At 33.5% G+C, this 7,163-nt stretch overlaps 1 non-coding gene across 1 annotated transcript; it reads right to left on the minus strand.

The window, feature by feature from the left end:
- Positions 1-6,743: 6,743 nt before the first annotated feature.
- Positions 6,744-6,850, minus strand: LOC139845978 (small nucleolar RNA R71). The gene has a single exon (XR_011758727.1). It is a non-coding gene; the product is annotated as a small nucleolar RNA R71 (small nucleolar RNA).
- Between the last annotated feature and the right edge of the window lie 313 nt (positions 6,851-7,163).

The raw sequence follows: 7,163 nt of genomic DNA on the forward strand, positions 1-7,163 counted from the left end.
GCACATACCTTATTATGATCCGGTACAGTTTGTTGATGAATTCATAGTATTCCCAATGAGGCTGCCAGTAGAATTCCCAACGATTCCTGAGCACACTCTGCATCCTAATCTGAGATTTGATAGGAGATGGAGAGATTACAAGACATATCAAATGAACAAATTCAAATTGGTAACAAAAAATGTAGAGGTGCCAAGGGTAATCGATTGGGCCCCTTTGGAAACGGTCAATCTAGCTGACCGTGTTAGACAGCTTTTAGTTCAAAGGTATGGCAGTTCTTCTTTTACAGATTGGGAACGTCTTTTCACCATTCGTAGACCTGTATATAAGGAATGGTGTGTTGAGTTGATGAGTACTGTATCACTTGATACAAATATAGTTAGAATAGATGATAGAAGATTTCTTAGGTTTATCCTTGGCCGTAGGATGTACAGAATGTCCATGTTGGACATGGCCAGGGCCTTACAGATATATACTCCTGGTGAGTTGCTATTACTCGATTGTACAAATTTGATTCATTATGGTGAAAGGGTAGATAGTAACTTTGACACTGACGCCATTTGGAGGCGTATGTCACATTTTGATATTTTTACACGAGCAGGAGGACACTCCTATACACATATTGACAGAGCCGAGCTTCGTATTATTCATAGATTTTTGTCTAACTCGATTACACAGAGAGGTCTTTATAAAGAAAAAATTACCTTACATGATTTATTCTACCTAAAGTGTATTCGGGATCCTAGAAGCTTTGTCAATATCCCTTACTGTGTTGCTTTTTATTTATCTAAAATGGTAGAGGGAATGCAGGACGGGAGTATAATAGGAGGAGGGATTTTTGTGACTCTCATTGGAGAGTATTTAGGTGTTGATAGGAACCAAGGGGGTCCATTACAGCTTTGTAGAGAACAGGTTGAGCCCTTAGGATTGAAAGTTTATGTGGGTGCTAAGGTATTGAAAAGTAGACGTAACCAGGCAGTACCCTATGAGGGATCTCATCCTCAGGTAGAGAGAGGCTCAGACGAGGAAATGGAGGAGGCGGAAGACATTAGGGATGTCTTTCGAGATGCTATTCTTGACGTCCACGTTCGTATAGATGAGGAAGCAATGACGAATGCGGCCAGACATAGTATGTATGAGCAGTGGAACTTCGAGCGAGTATACGAGGATTATAGGCGACGCCAACACGATAGCTGGTTAGTTCATCAACACCAAATCATGAGCCAGCTATCATATCAGGTACCAAATAACTATGTACCTACTCGACCTGCTCATTTTCCGCCACATAGCCCCGATATCCGACCACCCTTTAACCGGTATGACTATAACCAAGCCTATCAAAACACCTATAACCAACAATGGAACCCACCTGACGAGATGAACTGGAACCCATATCCAGACTGATTTAGTTCCATTTGGTTATTTTATGATTTTTATATTTTTATCTTTTGACTTTTTCATGTTTAAACTTATGTTATTGGATATATTTGTGTAATTTTTATTATTTTTATTATTATTGTGTACTAATATTTCATATTTAGAATTTGAAAGTGAGATATTAAGTCCCATTTCAAATTGCCATGCATGATTATATTTGTATGTATGTATATTGTCGATTGTATAAAACAGGGTAAAACATCGCATTTTAAGATTTGATACACTCAGCATTAAACAGGGTTGCCAAGTGGTCAGACTTATCCTAACCATGAGAGGATCTGTCTCGTAAAATTGGGGGGCACCGTGCAAATTAGCTGGATAAGACTAATGAATCAGATCCCCAGAAAGGATAATCTCCTTAAAGATTAAAAATCAGCTTTTAAGCCTGATATTACTCAATCCTAGAGATTGACCTTAAAGATTGAGAATTCAAACTCATGGAATTCAATGATATCTAAACTCGAGCCTGAACGAGAAAATATTTTGATCAAATTATAAACCGATTTGTTTTCTGAAAACCCATTTTCAATGCGTTCATTACCATTGAACGTAAAATCCTAGGAATTCACCTGGAATTCATTAGGTCACCTGAACCAAATCGGGTGTCAACCGTAAGAACGGTGGTTGCATAGCATAGTCAAAGACAGGACCTTGTGCCAGACCGGAAAATTATAAGGGTGAGCTTTACTATTGCTCCTACCAAGGATAGTAATTGCGTCCGACATGTTATAGACCATAATTAAAAGCATGTCAGGGGACATTGCCTTAACAGTTGCTTGTTCAACGCTTTCCTTTACAACTGGACGGTAGTTCACTGAAAGGTAATATACGGGACAAGTAAACTGGACGTGTTGCTTTCCTAATATAAGGTTAGCAAGTGGGTGACACAAAACCGCAAGTTTTGAGCTAAAATTTTCAAATCTGAAACCCACCAAGCCCACAAAAATATTTTGCAAACACCGGTGAAGGGTTATTCCAGAAAACTTATCTAGGGTAAAAACTAGATTTAATTTTTAAAAGATCAAATGTTTTCATAAAGATCCAATTTCCTTAATGGATCTAAATTTTATAGTCATGTGGGACTGTAAACCACATCGTTACTACCATTGTTTATACCGCCGTAAAGAAATCACTGATGTACAAAGTGTGAAGAATAAAGAAGTGATTCTTATATTTCAAGACTATATTGTTTGAGGACAAGCAACGCTCAAGTGTGGGAATATTTGATAATGCTAAAAGCGAACATATATTTCATAGCATTATTCCTCAAGAAAGACAAGCTTTTAGTTGCAATTGTTCTATTTACAAGTGATATTCGTTTAAATAATAAAAGGTAAAGACAAAAGACAGATTCGACGAATTGAAGACGCAAAGGTCCAAAAAGCTCAAAAGTACAAAATACAATCAAAGAGGTTCCAATTATTGATAAGAAACGTCTCGAAATCACAAGAGTACAAGATTCAAAACGCAAAGTACAAGATATTAAATTGTACGCAAGGACGTTCGAAAATCCGGAACCGGGACCAGAGTCAACTCTCAACGCTCGACGCAACGGACTAAAAATTACAAGTCAACTATGCATATGAATATAATATAATATATAATTAATTCTTAAAATTAATATATATATTATATTATATTTATAAAACATCGGCACAAGGAAACAAGCAACATGTGAGCTCTCCCAGCTGGCCATGCGATCGCATGGCCAGGAAGAAGAAAGTCCATGCGATCGCATGGCATGAAAAGTCAGGCCACATCTCCTATAAATTCGCAGTTTGGTGAACGCAAAAACATATATCCATCAATCTCTCTATCTATATACGTAATATTTATATTTATAATTTATATTTTAATTTTAATTTTAATTATAATTCTAATAATAAGGGTATGTTAGCGAATGTTGTAAGGGTGTAAGTCGAAATTCTGTCCGTGTAACGCTACGCTATTTTTAATCATTGTAAGTTATGTTCAACCTTTTTAATTTAATGTCTCGTAGCTAAGTTATTATTATGCTTATTTAATACGAAGTAATCATGATGTTGGGCTAATTATTAAAATTGGGTAATTGGGCTTTGTACCATAATTGAGGTTTGGACAAAAGAACGACACTTGTGGAAATTAGACTATGGGCTATTAATGGGCTTTATATTTGTTTAACTAAATGATAGTTTGTTAATGTTAATATAAAGATTTACAATTGGGCGTCCCTATAAATTACCATATACACTCGATCGGACACGATGGGCGGGGTATTTATATGTACGAATAATCGTTCATTTAACTGGACACGGGAATGGATTAATAGCCACTAGAATAATTAAAACAGGGGTGAAATTATGTACAAGGACACTTGGTATAATTGATAACAAAATATTAAAACCTTGGGTTACACTCAGCCGACATCCTGGTGTAATTATTAAACAAAGTATTAAAATCTTGTTACAGTTTAAGTCCCCAATTAGTTGGAATATTTAACTTCGGGTATAAGGATAATTTGACGAGGACACTCGCACTTTATATTTATGACTGATGGACTGTTATGGACAAAAACCAGACGGACATATTAAATAATCCAGGACAAAGGACAATTAACCCATGGGCATAAAACTAAAATCAACACGTCAAACATCATGGTTACGGAAGTTTAAATAAGCATAATTCTTTTATTTCATATTTAATTTCCTTTATTTTATATTTAATTGCACTTCTAATTATCGCATTTTTTTCATTGTTATTATATTTAATTGCACTTTTAATTATCGTACTTTTTAATTATCGCAAGTTTATTTTATCGCACTTTTATTATTCGTAATTTCATTATCGTTATTTACTTTACGCTTTAAATTAAGTCTTTTATTTAATATTTTACATTTGGTTTTAACTGCGACTGAAGAATTAAAATCGACAAACCGGTCATTAAACGGTAAAAAAAATAAAAAACCCCCCCTTTATAATAATAATATTACTTATATATATATTTGTATTTTTATAAAAGTAAACTAATATAGCGTTAAGCTTTGTTTAAAGATTTTCCCTGTGGAACGAACCGGATTTACTAAAAACTACACTACTGTACGATTAGGTACACTGCCTATAAGTGTTGTAGCAAGGTTTAAGTATATCCATTCTCTAAATAAATAAATATCTTGTGTAAAATTGTATCGTATTTAATAGTATTTTCTGCTAAAATATAAAGCTATTTTATATACACCTCGCATAACATCAAGTTATTTTTGGCGCCGCTGCCGGGGACAAATCTAGCTTAAAAGCCGGAAGCGCAACGCTATATAAAAAAAAGATTTTTATTTTTAAGTTTACTTTTATAAAAAAAAAATACGCTTTTGTAAAAATATGTTTTAAATATTCTAAAATATAAAAAGAAAAATATAAATATAAATATTTTTAAGAGTTTGTTAAATATTTAAGTTCTATAAAAGTTTCTTTATCTTTATTTTATAAAAATATAAGTTTTATTTAATTTATATAAATATATTATATAAATATATAAAACAGAAAAATAAAACACAAATCAGGAAAAAAAAAACACTCGAGTCCAGTACTGTAGCAGCCCAGTAACTGGCCCGAAACCCTAGCCCATGCGATCGCATGGCTGGGTAACTTAGGACTCATGCGATCGCATGAGCCCGTCTGACACGCCACAGTTTGACATCGTACTGCATTAATTACGGATTATAATAATTATTATTATATTTAAACCCTAATTAGGGTTATATATTATATTATTTAGTTTAGTTTATTTATTATTTGTATTATTTAGTTAAATTAGTTTAAATAAATTATAAATTTAATAGTTTTATAAAATAAATAATATAAAAATAATATTTTTATAAAAATTGTACTTTTTACAACTTTTTGTATATTTTTATATTTTGTCTTTTTTTTAATAGTTTTAGCGTAATTTTGTATTTTTCGCTCGTATTTATTTTTAACTCATAGTTTTTGCCATAGTTATTTTTACTTCTAGTTTTTTAGGCTTTGCCGTAAAATCTCTTAAGTGCTTTTTCTTTAAACTAAGATTTAGGTGCTTTAGAATTTTGCGACGCCTTTTTAAGTTTTAGTTTCTTTTTAAGTTATTGCCATTTGGGATATAGTTTTTCTTGTAAGCTTTAATATTTTTAGACACCTTTTACCTATGTATCAATTATCATTCCAATTAGTAATTTCAATTTGCGATTATAATTTTAAGTTAGTTGTAGTGATAAGGTTGGGATAGTCAAGTGTTTTTAAGTTTTATAAGTTTCTTTTATTTTTCCGTCACCTTTTATTTTTCAACCATTTTTCCTTTTCGACCTTTTTCGACGCACTCTTTTTCTTTCTTATTTCTCGCTATCTTAGTTTTTAGGACATAGTTTTTTAATCTACTTCTTATCTAAATTTCTTAAAATTACGAAAATTTATTTTAAGTGGTTAAATTAATAGACATCAAAATTTTCTGGTTCGTAGTAATAGTTGGATTTGTACGTGGACCGGGTTATTGGAGCCAAACAGTCCTCAATTATATTGAGACCAAACGAATCCTGCCCCTCTGCTGCATCTTTTGGCTATTCGAAACGTGGACAAAATCAGAAAAGTCTATTGATTGGATAACTTATTATAATTTTTCTTTCCTTTTAAAAACTAATAGGATATTCAGTGAATGCACCGAGCAAGACATTCATCACCTTTTGTACGTTCACCACCTGTAACTAGATCAAGACATCTAACTAATATTGTCGCCGTTGATAATCCATTTTTTGAACCCGACCTCACAATTGAGAATTCGGAGAATATTCAGGGACGATTCATAGATCCTGAACCATTAAATTTTCCTCCGGAACCACCAATCATTCAAACAGAGATTGTTGAGGAACGAACCATTAAATCCGAATCCTCTAGTGATTCCGATTCAACAAATTCAATTATGGAAGTAACAGAACCATTAAGTATGGAAGACCGAATGAGAGCTAAACGCACTGGCCAAGGTCACGCAATTACTCATCCAGACATTAATGCGCCTGATTATGAAATCAAAGGACAAATTCTACACATGGTGACTAATCAATGCCAATTTAGTGGTGCGCCGAAGGAAGATCCAAATGAACATCTACGTACCTTTAATAGGATCTGCACACTATTTAAAATAAGAGAAGTTGAGGATGAACAGATATATCTCATGTTATTTCCCTGGACTTTAAAGGGAGAAGCCAAAGATTGGTTGGAATCGTTACCTGAAGGGGCGATTGATACATGAGACGTTTTAGTTGAAAAATTTCTTAAACAATTCTTTCCGGCATCTAAAGCCGTAAGACTTCAAGCATAAATTGTTACGTTTACACAGAAGCCAAATGAAACTCTATATGAGGCGTGGAAAAGATTTGGAAAGTTATTAAGAGGATGTCCGCAACATGGTTTAGATACCTGTCAAATAGTACAAATATTCTACCAAGGATGCGACATCACTACAAGGAAAGACATAGATATAGCAGCTGGTGGTTCTATTATGAAGAAAACCGAAACTGATGCTTACAAAATTATTGATAACACTGCTTCCCACTCACATGAGTGGTACCAAGAAAAAGATATCGTTAGATCATCTAAAGCAGCTAGAGCCGATTCTAGCCATGACTTAGATTCCATTTCCGTAAAGATAGATGCTGTCGAGAGACGAATGGAAAAGATGACTAAAGATATTCACTCAATACGAATTAGTTGTGAGCAGTGTGGA

This window comes from Rutidosis leptorrhynchoides, chromosome 4 (genome assembly GCF_046630445.1).
Source record: "Rutidosis leptorrhynchoides isolate AG116_Rl617_1_P2 chromosome 4, CSIRO_AGI_Rlap_v1, whole genome shotgun sequence".
NCBI classification, from domain to species: domain Eukaryota; kingdom Viridiplantae; phylum Streptophyta; class Magnoliopsida; order Asterales; family Asteraceae; genus Rutidosis; species Rutidosis leptorrhynchoides.